Source organism: Lissotriton vulgaris, chromosome 7 (genome assembly GCF_964263255.1).
Source record: "Lissotriton vulgaris chromosome 7, aLisVul1.2, whole genome shotgun sequence".
Taxonomy (NCBI): domain Eukaryota; kingdom Metazoa; phylum Chordata; class Amphibia; order Caudata; family Salamandridae; genus Lissotriton; species Lissotriton vulgaris.
Genome location: NC_141695.1, coordinates 351,037,213 through 351,058,948, shown reverse-complemented (window position 1 = coordinate 351,058,948; position 21,736 = coordinate 351,037,213). Strand labels below are relative to the sequence as shown.

Genomic DNA, 21,736 nt, shown 5'->3' with positions numbered 1-21,736 from the left:
GAGACTTAGCCATCAAGACACCATTCAACGCCTAGAACTTAGACAGCGAGGCATGGCTCAATGATCCAGACATCATACTACTGCTCTGACCAAGACAGCTGGGTAGCTTTCACAGACAAAAGCACACAGACTTGCTCAAGAGTCCGATTCGGAGCACTTGGGAACCTATTAACCATCCAGGCCCACCTCTCCAGGGACCATTTTCTAGAGATTGTTAATGAAGGCTTTATGGCGTCAAACCAAGCTAGCAGCGCAAGGCTACAGATATGCCCTGGCTCTTTAGAGCTTTTCGTTGCTGAGACCATGAGCTGTCAAGGAAGAAGTCCAAGCTTGACACTCAAGGAGGTCGGATTGGAAAAGTGAAGAGAATATAGAAGACATTCCTATAGGCCCTAGGACCACCGCGTGTTTCAAACCCCTCATTGAACTACAGGACAGCAGCAACAATCGTCTCATTCACAAAGACATTGACAACAGCACCGTAAGTCAAGAGGCAGAGGACAGCATTCATATGCTCGAGCCACAAACACAATGGGTGTTACCTACTCTGGCAGTGGGGGGGGAAGCATAACCTCATTCCTGCAAGAGTGGCAAAAGTGACCACCGACAAATGGTTTCTGAATATTGTAGAACATGGATACTGTCTCAGATTAGAGTGCCCATCACCGTCTATTCCACTGAAGAAACCTTCCATTTTCCAATGGGATCAAGTGAATTAAGAAGCATCCATCCTTTATCCAAAACATGGTGGAAAAGGTTCCATCCAATAGAGACATCTAGCCACAGATTCCTTACCATTGAATTCTCCCCAGGAGCTAGACTGGATCTGGAAATTCTCAGTAGCACCTTTGCGTGTCGGCAGAGGGTGTCGTGCGACTCCGTGGATGTGATGTTGGAGTCCATATAAAACTTCTTCCGACATGTGGATGTCAGTTCCTTCTTTTCCGTGCTGGAGGGGTTCCTTTTTTGTAAGGTCTACATCTTTTTGTCAAAGGAACAGTGTGCCTCTTTAGGTCTCGCCTACGCAGTGCGCTGGCGCTGGGTAGGCAAAAAGACCTTTAGCTAGCGGTACACCTTTTCAGCCAAAAACGGACATGCATTCCATTGCCTTCAATGGCAAAGCGTGCGGCGATTCACTTGCGGAAGCAAGCGGCCGGCACCATATGTTGACAATTATCGCGGCAGCCAACTCCTGCAAGTGAATCGCGCAGGCCCCCTCCTCTCTTCCCCCCCCCCCCCCCCTGCTTTCGCGCAAGGTGCGCAATCTTGTTGGACTTGGACCAAACGCTTCCGTATCCCTCCCTTTGGATTTCATATTGCTTCTTAGCTTAAGTTTTTGGATAGTAGATTAATGGCTGGGTTATTTTTAGAGTTGTTAATGACCAACTACCCTTTGTGACAGTCCTTTGTTAATACCATGTGTGGTGTGGAAAACGAAGACCAGGATAATCTATTTTCTGCAGATTCAATTTATTTGCTACTAGCTCCCACGGCGCGCTGCAAAAATCCATCAAGAGCCATACTAGGGGCAGCCAATCCAGGGGTGTTTTTCCACTTCACATAATTCTGTAATCGGACAGGGCAAACAAGGCAAGGCATGACCGGCCCCAGGAGTAAAGGTGAAAGCACAACCCACAATTGACATCAATAGTTTATGTTGATTAACTACTTCATCTCTAATCCACCTCCAAAATATACAGGACTGACACTGGGGTTTCGGAATGAAGGAGCCAAGAAAGGAGACCCGGCGCAGCCATGCCTCGCACAGGCAGGACCGCTCTTCGCTTGCGCACTGACCGGGCGCTTCGCACACGCGTGGAGTCACCTGAGCACTTTACTGGTAGACCCAAGGCCTTGGTTGTACCTAGGGAGACACATCCACGGGCTCGGAGCACCAGGCCCTGCGGCACCATTCCAGGGGCGTAGCTAATGTTGGTGCAGTGCACTGGGGCTCAGCGGCCTGAAGGGCCATTTATCCCAGATAATTGCTGTACTTTATACAACAGTCAAAAGGGCAGTTTTCCTGGTCCATGGATGAAGGTTTACTACCAAAACCCGTCTGTTAAGCAGTGTCTGTTTGGTTCTTGAATAAATAAACCCAAACTGTTCCCTGCAAGTGCTCTTTATCCGTTTGGACATTGTCCCTTGGTACGGAATTGGAGCGGAGAATTTTACGAGTGGGTGCACCCTCACTCTTTGGAGCACCCGCCTGCGAGTGAGACGCCCTGGTGTTCAACAGGAGCGGAGATATATATATATATATATATATATATATATATATATATTACGCAGATTGGAGACTCGGTACATAATCAAGCTTGACAGCAAACAACCCAACGGGTTGAATGCGACGGAGGATTTGCACAATTTTTTGTAGAATGACTGTTCAATCGCATCCACACTACAATCAGGCCACCACACCTCCATGTTGGAGGTTTCAGCAATTTTTTACTGTGTACTTTATAATGGAGTACATATGAGCAATCCACAAGTTATACACTACGATATAAACAATAATGTACTCTAGTATGGTGACTTGCAGTCCTACTACCGTTTTTAGATTGGTTGTTTATGCTTTCAAACAATGCGGTCATTTAAATAGTATTTGGTTATTTTTTGGTGGTTATTTTACACTGAATATATAGGAGCACTTTATTATTGTAAATAATTTTTTGTAAATAGGTCTTAATATTTATGAAGTATAAAATTTATAAATGTATAAATTTAAATATATATGACTGTAGCTTATAGTCACGGTTGTACACTAAGGTGCATTCAGGGGCAATTCCTTTTCTGCACGTAATCCAGCTGAACTCCGTTTTAAGTTTCAACAACACTGTTAGGCTTAGTATTTAAATTTGCTTACGTCATTATATGTATATACATTGGATTGGTCCATTGACATATTTAGCTTATTGAGTCATGAATTATGCATGTAGGCATATCATTTTAAATTAGTTAGTGGATCATTTATCTGCATTCAGGCAGTAAAGATATATTAAAAAAAGTTATTAATGTATTCATACAGTAATATATATTTTTGTATCCACCAAACAGTGTTCACTGTGGTGAATTGACATAAGCGGCATCATGTTTATCGCTATTGATTTTAAATGTATTATTGCGACATTGTCCAATATCTTTGATGTTCATTATATACATAGTGGTGCATTGTTGCTTTAAATTACTCAATTCGGGCCACAGGTTGGGTCATGTGATGCACGTGTGGGAGGTGTGGCCAGAACCAACAACAAAAGAAAACCAAAAATACAAATGTGGTGTGTGAACAAGAGTACTCGAAACGTTGCATTTTGAAGGCTTGTGAATAAATAACTTGCCTGGATATCGTGGGGTCCGTCTCTTCTTTCCCCGCGCAAGTGGTGGTCTGAAGATTTCTTGATTATATTATATTATAATATAATTATATATATATATATATATATCTCCATATATCCACCTTCCTCCGTGCAACGAAAGAAAGACGAGGTCACAATAGGGGAAACCATATGGAGCCAGCTTTATTTGGAAAAACACCTGGATATGGCGGATGCATTTCGGCGTGTCGCCTTCTTTCAGCGCCTGGGGTGTGTGAGGGAGCAGGCGCCGATGGCCAGGTAAAATACCCCGCCCACCCCTCAGGCTCACAGTTCACTCCTCCTCTCCCAGGTGAAAATCCTTCAGCGTGTGCCTCCTGACGGGCACTTGATGCACAGCGCCTACAGGTCCCAAAAAGCAGTGCGTTTGGGAAAAGGCATGCGTGGGTGGAGAAAAACTGGGAGCATGGTTATCGTTAAGTCCCCAAAAACAAGTGTCCCCAAGTGTCATCTTGCTCCTTAGGTCCCCAACCGCAGCAACCCACAAGTCATGGGGCTCTTTGCAGCGGGAGCAAGAAAGGGATACTCCTCACCAACGAGCGGCCAAGTGACTGCTTCTCCGCTCCGTATCTTCCCGGACTTGCAGGCGGGCCTTAGTGGATCCAGTTCCCTGGAAATAACAGTTCCGCAAAGCAGAGGCCAGTGAAAACTGAGGCCAACTTCAGTGCCACGGGGACCTCGTGAGCGCGACACTGGTGATCGCGCAAATTAATCCTTCCACCTTCCTCCGTGCAACAAAAGACGAGGTCACAATAGGGGAAACCATATGGAGCATATATACATACACACATTGAATGGATCTGGCCCACCATTGCAAGCAGGATGAAACAAAGCGGGGTTGGAGTTATTAACTCTGTGCTGGGAAAGACGCATTGCCGGACTGACCCCCGTAAAGAAGAATCCTGTAAGCGAAGGTTGTGAAGTTGGTGACTCGAGAAGGCTGTTGGTTCCTGTGGGCACGGCCATAATGAGATTATTATTATTATGTTTCTTATATAGCGCCTGAATCGACCCCCGAAGGGGTATCTCCGCGCTTGCCTTGGGAACCAGTCCTGGCTTTTCCCTGTGAGATAGCCCCTACAGGGCATCCCCAAGGTTAAAGCCAGGCATCCCGCCGCAGGGGGGCCGTTGTGGAGATTAAACAAGCTTAATGCCTAGAGTTGCAGAGTGTGAACCCATGATTAGGTCAGGCACCGAAGCGAGAATTATCGAGTCCGTGGACATTTGAGCTCAAGACCCTGCCGCGTCGGGAATTGAACCCTGGTCCCGGGTCTGACCTCTGCTTCAGGGTCTGCCTGCTCTAACCAGTGAGCCACACTTCTCCACTGGTATATGGTCCGGTGTCACCCTGCAGTTCGCGCAACCACTTGGCCGCCATATCTCGGCAGTCTGCTGCATGCTGGGATTTGCAGTTCAATCTACTACTAAGGTACTGTGATTGGTGGAATTTCATCATGATGGGCGGAGCGTTCTGCATTTACCTCAGCTGTTGCACCTTCAACAACTTCATGGCACTTGACTTCTCTCCTGAATTACGCTGGGCGCTGAAGAGGCTACACAGCCGAAATGCATATGTACGTTGTGCCTTAATTTGTAACTAATAAACCTTCAAGTTGTTCCCCTATCGTGACCTCTACCTTCTTGGTTGGGAGGATACCTTGGACATATACATACATATACACACACATTGTCCCTTAACATGCAGAAGCGTTTCAGGTTAATACATTCACCTACAGTGCAAACCCTGAACTCGCATATTGAAAGATGCAGTTATACGTGATAATGAAGGCAAGCATTGGCATAGCCAATAGGTCTCGCCTTTGGGACCTTATAAGTGTTTAATTATGCAGCACATTATCCTTGGTGCAACATTAACTGTTGCATGGCTAAACACTTATAATGTCGCAAAGGCAAGACCTATTGGCTATGCCAATGCTTTTTATCATGTCCCTGTGGTTCAAACCTTGTGGGTCCTGTGGAAGACAGATTGAAGACTGAAATTTAGGGAATTGTAGTATTCCTTCATCTGAGCTATATTTTGGCCCCCACCTCCCTCGAGTGCTTTTGAGCTCCAAGGAGGCGAGAGCAGTCACAACTGAGTGCACTCCAGCAGGTTTGCCCATGGCGTCACTTAGGTCCTCTGGATCCGTAGTCAGATCACTGTCTACTCCGGTGCATAGCCCTTTGGGCTTCCCAGCTGTGACTCCAGAGTTTGATCAGCCAAAGTGGACAGCGAAGTCAGGGGCACAGATGGCCACTGTGCCGATCACCCTCTCTGATGCAGACACAACACTGCATTGACACTGGACAGAGTCAGGTGCAGCAACAGTTGAGTGGTTCGGCTTGGACACCTGCCCTCCTCCTTCTAAACAGTCCTTAGTTGTTGGAGTTGGAAAAGTGTGGGGGGGGTAGATGGCTAATTGAGCTGGGTGAGGCTAGTGGCCTTTAGTCCTCCCTACCTTCGGTCCTCCCCCACCCTTGCTACATGGGAGCTCCTCCCTCGCTGAGGTAATGACTAGGGCAGCTGCGATTTCAAGCTTGCAGCTCCACTCTGTGGAAGTGATCATGGACCACTTGATAAAAGTGCTTCGAGGCAAAACAGAAGTGGGGCCTTTGCTACCCTGCAGTGAAGCACTGTATGATAATTAGGGGCTTGGGCTAGGCCCGCTACGGGGCCCCTGTGGACCTGTCAATTGCCCATATACACCGGCCCACCCTTGGGGACGCGGTCGGACTCTTTTGGCATGTAACTCCAAGAAGTTGTGGTCTAGGCCACTACAGTCTCCTTTACCCCAGTGGCCTCACTGAAGGTCCTCTGGACAGTGGAGTTCAGAAGGCTGGAAACTTGTGTAAGAAGCATCTTCTCTGCCAGCTCAGCCTTATCAGTAAACACTGCATGCATTCTGGGCTGCTTTTCCAATGCATTGAGGGATTTAGTGGCACGCCTGCTGCCTTCGCTCCCGGACGACACTGAGCAAACTCACCCAGACACAGGATGGTCAAGAGCCAGCTAAGTTTGCAATAAGATGTGGTATGGATACCAGGGACATAGTAGGCAGAGACATGGCTCATTCAGTGGCACTTCACCGTTCTGCTCTTGCTATACATCAGCAGGATGGGCTCTTGCCGCTGGTCTCAGACACCGGTGGTACTTTGGTTCAATTTCTCTCTTGTGTTCTCTACAGCATATCATTTTTCCTTCATCCTTGTACCTGGATGGTCTTCCTTGCTGTGGCATCTTGCCTACATTTCTAGTCCGTGCGAGTCATGTTCAAGGTGTTCTTCTCTGGTACTTCCGGTCTGTCGTTACACGGACTCTTAAATGCAAGGACATCTGTGATACTTACTCATCGCTTAGAGCAAGGTCTTGTACCTTTGCTGCCACAGGCACCTTGTATACACCACCCAGGGCATCAAGATGCCTAAATATTTATTCTCAAGGCGCCGTCATGAGGCCACCTGTGTTGATGGCTATCTTCCATCTAACGGTGGATACCTGGTTTACACATGTTTCTTCAACATTCTGGTTCTTTTTAATGGGATTAGTTTGTAATGGGGCTTGGTTGCTCACTTCAAACAATCTCCCTGGCCGGTTCCTTTCACTTTATTCACTGGGTGTTATCACACTTCTAGCCCTCTGAGGTTAGCTATAACACTGCTTTATTGTTGGAGCTCCCTATTGCAGCAGTTAACTCTTTGGTTGTTCGCTCTACCAACCTTGCGACCCCCCCTCACCTGCACGCTTTTTTATCGCCCCCCCCAGGCAATGCCTCATTTCATTCCTGCTATACAGGAATTGCTGGCCACTCATGGTCAACAATTCTGCTGTATTACTACTAGGAGATTTACATTTTTGGCCTGGTGACCATCGCGAGGACCCCATGTCCAAAGATTTTTCTGATACTCTTCATTGTATAATTTTACCCCTCACATTTCCCTCCCCAGCTACATACATACCATTCCCTTGACCAAGTTTGGTCCACCTAACAGCCAATTTCCACCCCGCTCCTCCCCTCTATCCCGGAAGTGATGCCTTTGCCGCGCCTCCCTCCACAGCAATGGGGAATATTCCAGTGGTGGACCAGGGAGTATGCGGGTGAATCAGGAGTCAGAGTGTGCAGAAAGGGTAAGTCATAGATATTCAGTGAGTTTTAAAAAAATACAAATGCGGCGAATATTTTTAAAAAGGAAGTTTCAGCATTTCAGTCGCGCAGCTAAGTTGCAGCATTTGTCACACAGCGCTTGTCTGCTGCGCGTGGTGAATGGCATGGCCTTTTATGCTTGCCTGTTACCAGAGGCTCTGCACTCCTCCCCTCTATCCCAGAAGTGATGCCTTTGCCGCGCCTCCCTCCACAACTCTGCTAGGGAAAGCCAAGACGGGCTCTCCCGCAGACCACTGTCCTGTCGACATGGAGGAAGATCTTTTCCAGCTGTCTGGAACCCCCCATTACAACAGCTCCATCTCTCAGGGAATTGTTCCTGACGGGTTTAAAATTGGCCACGATTATCCCTATCCTTAAAAAGCTGGGCGCTGACCCCACTCTCCTCCAACTTAGGGCCCATCTCTCTGCTACCATCTCTCTGCTCCCGCTTCTGTTATGTTATTCTGAATTTGTTAAGTGCACGGGCATCAAGAGGTTTCATGGCGCTAGGTAAGATCTTGGAGTCACATTAAGTCTTGTTTTTCCACCTACATTGAGGCCAACCATCTCCTGGCCGCTCATCAGGCCGGCTTTCGCCCCCGCACTCCACGGAATCAGTTCTCTCCGTGGTGGATGAGCTCAGGAGAAGCGCCGACATCAATTCCCCACAGGCTCTGGTCCTGCGCGATCTGTTCGCCGCCTTCGACACGGTCGATTATTCCATTCTTCTCGACCGTGTCGGGGCACCGGCGTTCGGGGATCGGCTCTAGCCTGGCTTACTTCCTTAGTGGGCCGTACCCAGGCCGTTTCGGTTAGAAGGCTTTCCCGCCCCCTCTTCTCTAGTTTCCTGTGGGGTGCCCCAAGGCTCGTCTCTTTCCCCTCTCCTTTTCAATCTTTACATATATCCTCTTATTGTTGCGTTACAGGATATGGAGGTCATGGTGTTTAATTATGCGGATGACCTTCAGCTTATTTTTAATCTTTCTTCCACCCCTGACTCTATTCTTAAGTTCCATTCCACACTGACATTCATCTACAATTGGATGAACCACAACCAACTAAAATTGAACCCCGATAAGACGGAGCTGGTTCTTATCGGTGGTCCCTCTAATCTCTGGACTTCCGCCTTCTGGCCCCCAGCCTTCGGCTCCCCTCCTGCTCCCTCGGCTTCTGTGAAAACCCTGGGCATCAAAATCAGCCAAGACCTTTCCATGTGCCCTCAAATCAGCTTGTTGGTCTCTTCTTGCTTCCTATCCCTCAGAACCATCCGCAAAATTTCCTGTTACTTCTCTGTCGAAGCCCTCAAACTTATCTTGGCAATGATTCTATCCCGCCTGGATTATGGCAACGGCCTGTATGTTGGTATTCCTGCATACGAGCACCGTCACTTGCAGCTCATCCAAAACCAAGCGGCCCGCCTTAACTACAGGCTTCCGAAATTGTATCACATTACTCCCCTGCTAAAAACACTTCACTGGCTCCCCATATGGGAACGCTCATTATTCAAGATGGGGTGCCTGACTTTTATGTCGCTAGCCGGCACAGCTCCAGACTTCATCAGATTTAAGATCAGGGCCTATGTGCCTGGTAGAAGCCTTCGCTTCTCTACCCAGTTCCTCCTTATCGTTCCTCGCTATCGAAGGAAAAAAAACTTGGCGGATCCAGATTTTCCATTCTTGTCCCCATCTTTTGGAACGCACTTCCTCGTGCTCTCAGATCCATCTCTACCTACATGGACTTTCATATAGCCCTTAAAACCTATCTCTTTTCCTGAGCCTATCCATCGTAATTCCCCTTGCTTCCCTCAGGACAGTCTTTCTGCAGTGCCAAGAAACTGCTTGGTAGTAGAGCGCTTTACAAAACTTTCAACTGCTTCATAAGGGACTATTCCCCTTTTGCTCTGTACCTCACGCCCTTCGGAAGATGCCCATATACATTAGCACAATAAAGCCTATAGACTTGCATAGCCTTATACCGTATGGTGATTTTTCATGTCTATTTCCTGCAGTGACATTATTAAAAGCAGAATAAACTGAAGGAGTTGCAACCTATAGAAGTGCAACTATTGTTGATTATAGGAAATACACCGTTTATTTTTCGTACTTCCTCTTTCGTGGAGTGGGTGGGGGGTCGCACCTAGAGGACTATGCATTTTTTTTCTCCATACTTCAGCCAGGTCCTGCACTGTCAGATATAACTTACAGTTCGAAGTGGATACTGGTTGTAGGTCTTCTGTGTGTTGGCCTCTATTTCACCTTGACCGTCTTCTAGGCCCAAGTTGTTGCCTTGTTTTTTCTTTACTAGCAAGATTATGATATCAGTGGCCTGGTGGTAGGCTACTCAGTTAGCATTGGTTTAAATGCTTCAGCAGTCACTACTTCACTGGGGTATGTGATGTCCTCCACATGTTCCATTTTCTTATATTAGTAATAACTTGCTGATTACTCAGTTCGGTCCTCATTTATGACATTGTAGTGATTGCTTCTGATAGATATATAAATATATATCATCCAAAGGTTGCCCACAATTAGAGACGCACACAGCAGCAAGCAAACTGGCTTTCAGTAGCACAGTCCTTTATTCAGCCAACAGCAACTCTCCCAGATATTTTATGTGCCATTACCCCTACGAATTACGGAGCGGATTGCTCCTTGATCATGGGATGGCTTGCCTCCTATCGGATGAGTGTAAGGAATGTCTCACAATTGGCTGCTTTATCGCCCTCAATGGCTCCTACATTCAATAGTCTTCTGTGACTTGGGAGTCCTTAGACGCTCAAATAAGACCTCAATAGGTTCCATATGGAGACAATCATCTTCAAGCCCTCCATAGAGCCTCCGGTCATGTTGCAGTTTGTAATCCATGCATAAAACTTGTCACGGTCATAACGATGTCAGTGGATCTGACATCAACAGTCCATTCTCATGCAGAGATAGTACTGCCTCCTCAGCCCGGACGGATTATATCATCCAAAGGTTGCCCACAAAATAAGGAATATGCTACTTACCAGTATGCATCTGTTCTGGCATAGAGGGGTGCAGAGTGGTACATTTATGAATAGATCGCCATCTGGTGTTGGGCTCGGATGATTGCACTTATTTTTCTCTTGGAGAAGTCTTTTGTCTTCGAGACTGAGGACTCCTCCTTTGGTTGCTAGTGCACATGGGCATCGGTTCCATCCTTATATTGTTTTGCCATAGTAGGGTTAGATGGAGTAGTATGATAGAATACAGAGAGAAATGCCCATGTAAGTGTATCTAAATAAGATCGTGTTGGAACAGACAGGTTTCCAGGGAGGCTCGGAGGGCATGTACCACTCTGCAGCCCTCTATGCCAAGAACAGATGCATACTGGTAAGTAGCATATTCCGTTCGAGGCATATGGGCTGCAGATGGTATATTTATGAATAGACTATACAGCAGTTACCTCCCTAGCGGTGGTCACCAGTGTCTGTTGCAACAGTTTGAAAGGTTTAGTACAGCTTGGCCCACTCTAGCCTGTTGTGTTGCCTGCACATAGACACAGTAGTGTTGTGTAACCCAGGTTGCTGCTTTGCATATCATCTAGAGGAATGTTTCCTAAGAATGCCATAGATGCCCCTAGTTTACGTGTAGAGTGAGCTCTAGGAGGAACAGTTAATGTCCTTTTTGCTTTTATGTAACATTTGTATACATTTTACAATCTACCTGGCAATGACTGCTTTAGAGATAGGATTGCCCTTATGTGTTGGAGAAAACACTACAAATAGTGGTTTGGTTTTTCTGAAAGTTTGTGTTCTATGTAGTACAATATTGCCCTTTTGACCTCTAATGTATGTAGGGCCCTTTCTGCTACCGTCTGTGGTTTTGGAAAGAAGACTGGTAGTTCCACTGGTTGATGTGGAATGCTGAAATTACTTTAGGCAATAATTTTGGGTTTGTTCTAAGAACCACTTTATTTTGGTGTAACTGTAGAAATGGTTTTTGTATTGTGAATGCCTGTAATTCACTGCTATAAGAAAGGCTACCTTCCATGTAAGGAAATGTATTGGACACCTATGCATAGGTTCAAAAGGCGGTCCCATTAGTCTGGTAAGTACTATGTTGAGATTCCAGACCGGGGAAGGCGGTAGTCTTGGTGGAATGACTCAGGCCTTCCATGAAAGCTTTTATTGCTGGCACTTTAAATGGGGATAGATGTTGCCTGTTTTGCAGGTACGCTGCTATAGCTGCAAGATGTACTCTAATAGAGGTGTAAGCAAGGTTACATTGCTGTAAGTGTTGTAAATAGCAAATAATCTCTTTAGTGGATGCGTCCAGAGGGTTGATGTTACTGTTACATTATACAGCAAACTTTACACTTTGCTGCATAGCATGCTCTGGTGGTAGGACGTCTTGCTTGCTTAATGATTTCCATACAGTTTGGAGGTAAATTTAAGTATCCAAATTCTATGACCTCAGGAGCCAGATCGCTAGGTTCAATTGTTTGGGATCTGGGTGCATTATTTCTCCATGGTTCTGTGTAAGGTGCATGGGTAATATTTCTAACTTTTGATGTGGCACCTGGGAGAGTTGCAGAAGTGTGGTGAACCACGGCTGTTGTGCCCACGTGGGTGCTACTAGTATCATTGTCATTAAATGTGGTTGCAGTTTTCGAACCACTAATCGAATTAGTGGGAGAGGGGGGAAAAAGCGTATGCAAATTTGTTGGACCAATTTATCCATAACGCATTGCCCTGCGACAGGTGGTGTGGGTACCTGGATGCGAAGGTTTGGCATTTTGCGTTCCGATGAGTGGCAAAGAGATCTATCTCTGGTTGTCCCCATCTTTGGAAGAATGGCTGCAGTATTCTGTCGTGCAGTTCCCATTCGTGTTTTTGTTCTGACTCTCTGCTTAAGATGTCTATTTGATTTTGAACTCCTGGTAGGTGTTCGGTTAACAGATAGATCTTTTGAGGAATGGCCCATCTCCAAATGTCCTGCGCTAGTCTGGAGAGTGTGTCCCCCCCCTGTTTTTGAATATAATACATTGCTGTCATGTGGTCTGTTCTGATCAGGACTGCTTTGTTGAGAATCTGCATCTGAAAAGCTTTTAATGCTAGAAACACTGCTAGTAGTTCTAGATAATTGATGTGCAGTCTTTTTTGCTGTACACCATCTTTCCTGCACTGTATATTTCTCCACATGCGCTCCCCATCCGGTGAGTGATGCATCCGCTGTTAGTATCACTTGTGGAATCGGTTCTAGGAACGACCGCCTCTTGGAAATGTTTGTTGTGTTCCACCACTTCAGAGAGCGATGTGTGCGGTCGTCTACCAACACCGGATCTGTAATCTGACCTTGAGCCTGATTCCACTGTGTTGCTAGACATTCTTGCAGCAGACGCATTTGTAGTCTGGCATATGGTATTCGCGGTATGCAAGAGGACATCATCCCTAATAGCTGCATGAACACTCGAGCTGTTAGTGAGTGTTGTGGTTGAAATCTTTGGATCAACGTGAGCATGGTTTGTATCCTGATTGGATTGGGGTATACTTTGGCTTTTTCTGTGTCTATAGTAGCCCCTAGCCCCAGGTGGGATTTTGTGTAGTTCACCGTAAACCCTAGTTGGTACAGCAACTGAATGGTCTTTTGTGTGTTTGAGACATTCTTCTTGTGATTTGGCTTTTATTAGCCAATCGTCCAAATAAGGGAAGACATGTATTTGTCGTCTTAGGTGCGCTGCAACCACTGCTAGGCATTTTGTGAACACCCTTGGTGCTGTTGTGACCCCAAACGGAAGGACTTTGAACTGAAAATGTTGTCCTTCAACAAACCCGAGGTATTTCCTGTGGGCTTTGTGAATTGGGATGTGAAAGTAAGCGTCTGAAAGAAAGTCCCCTTTCTTCAGTAAAGGAAGTAGTTGGAGCGTGACCATGTGGAAATGTTCCGAATTTATGTATCCATTCAGAGGTCTGAGGTCTAGTATTGGCCTTAGAGACCCGTCTTTTTTTGGAATTAGGAGGTATAGAGAGTATACCCCTGTTCCTTGTTGATGTTATGGAACCTTCTCTATAGCATGCTTTTGTAGCAGTGATAGTACTTCCTGTTTTAACAATGTTAGATGATCTTGACTCATTGGACGCTGTTGGGGGGGGGGGGGGGATGTGTGGTGGGGTAGCTGTGAGTTCTAGGCAGTAACCATGTTGGATAATTTGTCTCACCCACCTGTCTGATGTGATGTTTTCCCAGACAGGTAGGAACTGTGATATACATCCCCGACCTTATGTTACATGGTCTGGGGGGGGAGCTGTATGAAGTCACTGTTTTGGGGTTGGGAGTTGCAGTTGTTATTTCCGCGACCTCTACCCTTGTTGTGGTTACCTCTGTAACTGCCTCTTGAATTACCTCTGGGTGATGTTGGTGTAAAATAGGTAGATTGCTGGCTAGTGCCTGTATTCTTTGACCTGCCTCTATAGGTGGACACCTACGAAAGGAACCCCTTTGAGTTGGCTGTTGCAATGCTCCCATTGATTTAGCCTTGTGTCTTTTTTCATCTTTTCTAACGTCTCGTCTGTACGTGAGCCAAAAAGTGTTTTTTCAGCAAAAGGCTGGGTCAATAAGGATGTTTGTACTTCTTGTTTGAACCTCGACACTGAGCCATGCAGGTCTTCTTAACATGATACTGGTGTTGATCTTGCTACAGTGTCTGCTGCGTCTAAGGCGCATTTAATGGAAGTGTTAGTTATCTTCCCTTCTTGTATGAGCTGGTCTGCCCTTTTTTGATGTTCTTTAGGGAGATGTGTAATGAGTTTTTCTAACTCATCATAATGAGCTCAATCATAGCATGCAAGTAGCGCTTGTGTATTAGCTATGCACCAGCTGTTTGCCGCTTGGGATGCTACTCTCTTGCCAGAGGCATATATTAACTTGGACTCCTTGTCAGGAGGAGGAGCTTCTCCTGTAGTTAATGAGTTTGCTCTCTTACGAGAGTTTGTGACTACTAGCGAGTCCAGAGGTACCTGTCCTTTGATAAATATTGGGTCCTTTGGGGCTGCCTTATATTGGTTATCAATTCTTGGGTTTAATACCCTAGCCCTCACAGGGTCTTTGAATATGTCAGACGTGTGATTGAGAAGACCCTCCATCATTGGTAGTGTTCCTGATGTTCTTTGTGCAGCAGGTAGTGTTTCTAAAAGGAAATCCTCTATTTGAGGTTCCTTGTGTAAGTCTACCTTGTGGTATTTTGCTGCCCTATTAATTAACTGTGCAAAACCTGTATCATCAGGTGGTGAGGGTTTTGAGGGATGTAGTTCGGGGTCGTATCTGACCCTGCGTTATAATCCGCCCCGCTTCATCTGGGGCAGTATCGTCATCCCATGAAGTTCTCCCTCCCCTGTATCACTTTCTACATCTGCGAGGTGTAGAAGATGGAGGAATAGTTGGCAGATTGTGAGGAAGAGGAGAAGATGGTGTCTGTAGGTTGAGGAGAAAGGGGAGGAGTTGTATTTGTCCCCATTGTTCTCTTTTTAGGAGGAAGAGCTTTGTCGTCCAACTGTTCATTCTTCGTCTTGTTTAGGTAGTTTTGTTACCACTTTGCGAATCGATAAACAAAGTCTTGTTTTGGATCGGTCTGATGCTCCTGTGTCGGTACCGGTACCGAAAGGTGCCTTTGCTTCTGACCGTCAGTGTTCTGTGTTGTCGGTACCGAGAATTTGCTCAATTCCGATTTTTTCGGTGTCGCGTAAGTCTTCGGCGTCGAAGCATGTTTCGGTTTCGACATGGAATGTTTTGACTGCGAGCCTTCCTCTGTATTGAGCTTTGGTGTTGATGTCTTCTCGGATCCGATATGGTGGGAGGCCGAGTGTTTTGGTTTCGGTATCGTTGCCGGGCGTCGGAAACTTTTTTCGGTAGTCTGACCGGGCTCGAAGGCAGGGTCGACACCAAACTGGGTCGTTTTTTGGTAAGGGGACGTCGTAACTCACGGTTTGATGATCGTCGATTACTTCATCAGACTCGTCCACTTCCGACCCAGACTCATCCTAATCTTCTTCGGGGTGCTGGGCCTCGAACAGCTCCGGGATTGCCTCTGACTGCATTCTCGACACCTCGTGTCTTCGGGCTAGACGGTTTGTACTAGTCGACTTGGAAGAGAATGCTGCGCAGGCTTCAGTCCCTGGATTAGTGTTCAGGTTATAGGCAGAGATAGCACACCTTGTGGAGGTCCTTGTGTGGGAACTTAGCACCACACGTTGGACATCTCTTGAATGGAGTCCTTTCCATGGACTGCGGGCTGGACTACGTCGAGATAGGCCTCCCGGTCTCTTAGACGTAGAAGTTGTAACTTTTGTTGTTGACGTCGAAACAGAAATGAACTTGCGTTAGATAACAATACCGTTGAATTGGAAAGGGAATACGCGCCGAAATATAATTTTTTTCCCCCTAAAGTCGATATGGAGCGCTTCGATCCTCATCCGAACCCGATGGCGGAAAAAAACAATCTAAGGATGGAGCAGATGCCCATGCGCACTAGCAACCAAAGGAGGAGTCGGTCATGTGACGAGAAAGGTCTTCTCCAAGAGAAAAACAAGTGCAATCATCCGAGCCCAACACCAGATGGCGATCTATTCATAAATGTACCATCTGCAGCCCATATGCCTCGAACATATATCTCCCCCAATATCTTTGGCACCGTTTGACGAATCTTCAAGAAATTCTCAAAATGAACGGCCCGCTCACTTTGGCTGTTTTGTTGAAAGTGTTGTGATGATTCGTCAAGAGGGGGACTGAACAAAAACGAAGAGGGGGGTTTTGTCCCAAACACTCTTTATCCATGTTAATTTCCATAGGAAACTTTACACTGCTACAGCCCGGACTGCTGAACGTAATTATACCACATTTGAAAACCCGTAGCTCTTGGCTCAGGCAGCACTCTGTTAAATGGTGTAAACCCATTGAGCAGTTCCTGAGAAATTTAAACATTCCTCAGACATACAAATATGGCTGCGGAGGATCCGCGAACCCACCCAATCTAGAGCCTGCGATCGGATTGGCTGCCAACAGTTCCACTGAGGAAGTGTTGGCCGCCATCTTGTGACTTGGTGGATCCGAGTCGCAGGGGGGAAAAAAAGTTTACAAATACATCAGAAATTAAGAAATGGGGAAGAGTAGAAACACCCTGATCCTCCAGGCCAGGGACAAAATAGCTTTATAAAATATCTTATGGGGGATTCGCATTATATAGCGAGAATCTGGCCGAATTTATTTTATAAAAAACAAAGCTCTGGGTCCAACGCTTTGTTTAATTAGACCCCCGGGTGGGCTAAGTCCCAGGGGCAATGATCTAACTGCATGCTCCCCAGGGCTACCTTTAAGATGCACGGGGGCTCTAGCTTCTTAATAAAATCACATGGATGCATGTACTAGATTTATTAATAAACTCAGAGGTGTCCCCTAAAATACTAGTGTTGACTTACTGGTCTCGGCCAGCCAGCCAACACAGACTGGTTTCTGACCTCCTGAAGGGAGAGCCTTCAAATTGGACAGGAACCAAGGCCTGCTCTGGGAGAAGGTGTTAACACCTCCTCCTAGCAGGATAGATATTCCAGGGCGGGAAGCTTAAGGCCCTACTGCATTAGTTATGCAACCCTGGGCCTCTAAAGGAAGTGGAGGTACCCACCCACCTGTCCTGACCCCACATTTTGGTGGTAAGACTGGATGGAAAAAGTAGTTAGATTAGGAGGTGCCCCCACACTCCGCCAGCACCACCCATAGGGCAGGACAGCTGATGTGGACTCTGCTTTTCAGACACCCAGGAGACGTTACTAGTGCTATGGATGGTCAGATCGGCCTCACCAGAGTGTGTGAAAACACTAGGACAAACCAGAGAAGTGCAGCACGTACCACTGGGGTAGCAGACGCCATGCACCAAACACAGACCGTGAGTATCCAGTCTGGACTCACTGCACCAGGACCAAGCAGCCGTTAAATGATGTCTGTATCACAGACCCCCTTTGAGAGCAGCCCAGCTGCTTTGATTTTTTCCCCTGCCAGCTGTTCCCTGACCACAAGGTTCATCTTTGGGCACCCAGCCCAACAGACATGAGCCACCCGGCCACGAAGAACTAGCTTTGCCCCCGTGCGCCAAGACCCTCTTGCGGCCACAGCCCCTGTGTGTGAGCCCTCGGACTAGCCCACAAGTCCCCCAGTGCAGCCTCTTTTCAGGCAGCCCTCCTTCTCCGTAGCACACCAGCTACCAGCACCATGCTCCTTATAGAATCCAGGCAGCTCCCGAAGAACTGCTGGCAATACCTTGAACCTTGTCCCACTACGACCCCTGAAATGGACTGCACCTACCTTTATGCATCTGGACTATTCATCCCATAGGATTGCATTGTGGTTAAAAGCACAGCTTTAGGGCTTGGATAACTAGCCATGACAGAGGTCGCACTTTAAACGGCTCGGCATCATGGCCAGATTATCCTTTCAAATACCACGACCACTGGTGCCATCTCACCTCCTGAACAAGCTTTCTGCACAGCTGGTGCGGGTGGGCAACAGTGGCCTGCTTGGATGACTTCCAGGAAGAGGCTCTGGACCTTATTTGCGCCTTACTCAACTACCGCCTACCAGAATGCGGGCTTACTGATAGAACAAAGCAAGCTGGCTGATTGGGGCCATGCCCCGGGGGACACACGGGAGGCGTGCTGTAGCAGCAGACGTAAAGAGAAAATGCCGCCTTGCTGGGAGACCTGCTTGTGGCTGAGGTAGTGGCGGCCGTGTCTGTGGCCTGGATGGGTGGTAAGCGCAGGAGCGAGAGCCAGTGAGCAACTCCACCCAAACTTACACAGCGCTATAGCACAAAAGAGCACATTGCCCAATGGCGGCTCGGATCATGGTAGGTTCACCTCCTTTCCTTGCTAAGTGACTGGCAGGGCCCGGGGACTAACTTGCGTCTAGGCCCACCGGCAGATGCTTGGCAGCAGCAGCGAACCAGCGTGCCTCAGCATGGGGGTGAGGGGGGTTCTGAAGCCTAGGCAGTGGACACTTCCGGAACCTGTGCGGTGGACCCTTCCGGGGCACGGGCTATCTGGCAGAACCCAGGGGCTATCCCGAGCCCAGATCCGCTTGCAAGAATCCTGCAGCGGCTGCCTGCGATGAGCTATTCAATCGAGCAGAAGGTGAATTCACAACCCTCACTGGCAACGGGAGGCAGGCAGCACAGGCAACACCGGGCCGCTTTACACCAGACAGACCACTAGATCAGCAGGAGCTTAGTTGGAGAAAATCCCACCTGTGGAACTGAAAAGGGGCACGCTGCTAGGGCCTGTTCCCAGAGAGTGCCCGGATGAGAGTAGACCTGGTGCGCAGACCCAACAAGAATAGCGCGGACACAGCAGTGCCACCAGCGGTCTCTGCCCTCCAATTTGCATCATTTTTGAAAGGCCTTTGTAGTGAGAGAGGATACACCAACCAGCCCAGAGGCTGTGGGGGTGCCCCATATCAAAGCTTGTGTTCCCAGCAAAGGCAAACAATAGTGGAAGGGCCTGCTGTCACGGGCGAAAGACGCTGACGGGCCTGGGCTTTTTGGGCCCAAAGACAGTGACGGAACTGAAGACCAGGGCCCATTTTACCGAAGCCATCATACAACAAGCAGTGGAACTCACCAACCTACTGCCCTAAAACCCTACCTGCAGAGGCGGTTTGACAGCATTTTGTATGCGCCTCACCAAGTACAACTGCCAATGCAGCATCCAGTGAACACCAGAGCACGGGCTATGAACATTCACACCAAGCCCCTAATCTGCGATTGAATAAAAGGAAAGTGACAACACGATATGTAATCCAGAGTGATCTCATTCATCGCATCAATACAATGTGGCTAGAAAAGTAGACAGGCCGACCTGCGTTAGCCGCACACCAGCCAAGCATTGAGTGAGAGGCACCTCCCTGACAAAATACAAGTTTGGCCGACAGAGCATGGGGACTGGCATGGGAAATCCAACTGCAACAGCAATGCCACCAGGGTAAAATCATGAGGCATCCTAGCACCCGCAACTCCCATGTTGGAATATAAAAATAGACCCAGTCCTTCATGCGGTGGCACAAATTGGAGTCTCCCTGATGCAAACCTGCACGTCCCTGAAAGAGGACTATTATAAAGAAAAATGATGCCTAGGACTCTGCTAGCACAATGTTATTTAATGGATGGGACCATTTAATTATCCCATCCTATACCCAAAACATTGCATTTGGAAGAATCAAATTTTATATTTCATTTCCTCGGGTGACCCAACCCTATATAGAGAACAGCAAATGCTTTATGTGTTTGTTTAAATGTGTCAAAAACAGATACATACATACACACATACATACATACATACATACATACATACATACACACACACCACTTTTTACATATATACATATACAGTACATACAAACAATAATAAATTGGTATTGCGGTATATTCTGGTAGCCCAATTTTTTACATAGGATGCTAGCTCCTAGTATATAGCCTCAGCATTCCTTAGACAGTAAGCTCCTCCAGTCCTATTTGCAAAGTGTACCAGATCATTTTTAAATCCATTCATTGTCCTTTTTACTCCTTGCGAAACCAATTGTTTGAGAGAAGACCCCAGCCAAAATACTGAAAACTATAAACGGAACAAAGGTGTCGACGCCTTTCAGCCCACTAATTTTGGGCCTCATCAGGACTTGGGCTAGTGCAATAATCCGTGGAATCCAAGACTTGACAAGGGGATCCAAGACTTTGACACAGAGAGGGACCCAGCATTCATCAGCCGACACCGACACCAGGAACACAGGATCCAAAGGGGGGGGTCGAGATCACAGGAGCAAAGCAGTAAGCCAAGCCACCGGGTTTCCCCTGTTTTTTGAAGGCGTCCCTGAAAGAGGAGCGCACAGATAAAAGAACAACTGACATCACGTTATTGCATGCGGATCACCATAAATTGGTGGAGAGGGCCAATGGTATGGAGGCGGAGCTGGAGTAGAGCCTCCTGCTCACCAAGACCACATCCGCTGAAGTGCAGGAACTCACATCCTAGGTCTAAACACTGGACCACCCCCCCCCCCCCCCCACCCCCTTCAGTGGGAAGCACTGTTTGACCAGCAGTCACATGGCAGGGTTAGTGGTTTGGACAGATACATGGTGTCCCTGCTCGGTCACAGTTGTACAGCCATTCTTTACCCCCCCCCACCCTATGTAGCGCTTAGCAAATGCTGCAGCCACACGCCCAACAGCATTGTAGGCATGGCACACGTCCACCACGCAACCATACAACTACCGCCTCGCCCCCAGTGCATCAGTCTTCCCGCATGTGCAGTTAGCCCACGAGAATGCCAAATGCCATCCACTCATAATTACCAGGAACGTTAGAGGTATGCACTTGCAAGTGTGCAGCTACGAAACCTACACACTTTAAGCGTCACACAGCCCGCATAGCATTGTTGTAGGAGACTCATCTGGCGCAAACAGAGCTCCTTCGATTGCAGCACAGGTAGGAGGGGCAGCTATTTGCCACTGGGTACTCCTATGCCAGAGGGGCCCCAATATGGGTCCTCCCAGGCACCCTATACACTCCTGAGGGGATAGAAATAGACCAACACAGCAGTTACGTGTTAACAAAAGGCAGCCTGAACGGTCGGCAAATGGTGCTTGGCTCCATATAGGACACGAATATGGAAAAGAGAGCATTCTGGCATGCCCTATTCGGCGTGCTACACTGATGGAGCGAAGTCTCCTGGCTGCTGGGAGCGGCTTCAACGTGATACTGGACACATCTAGACAGGTCCTTCCTGTCGCTGCAACAAACTACAGCCATGTCAAACGTCAGGGTCGTAGGGGACTGGGTGAGGCATTGGAGACTGGTTGATATCTGAACGTCATTGAACCCACTGAAGTGCCTTTATTCTTATTAATAACCCCCACAGACTATGCGTCCGCACAGATCACTTTGTGGTAAATTTATTTACCCAGAGTTTTATATAGCACAAACTTGACCCGAATAGGGCATCAGAGCGCTTTACATAGCACCAGTTGCATTACATGAGGATGCATTAATTTTTTTTGTTCGGTACAGGGAGATTAAGTGATTTGCCCAGAATCACAGGATGTTCAGTCTCATTGACGGACTCAAACTCAGTTCCCCAGATTCTAGGTCGACCGCCCTGGCCGTTAGGCCAACTCCTCTCCCCTAACCATGTTTCGATCTAGATGTATATCTATCCATCCACTCGC

The 21,736-nt window shown here is 47.5% G+C and overlaps 1 protein-coding gene across 5 annotated transcripts in view; it reads right to left on the bottom strand.

Moving 5' to 3' along the window:
- Window positions 1-21,736, bottom strand: part of LOC147701569 (GTPase KRas-like) — a 233,455-nt gene that overhangs the window by 158,251 nt on the left and 53,468 nt on the right. The window lies entirely within an intron of this gene.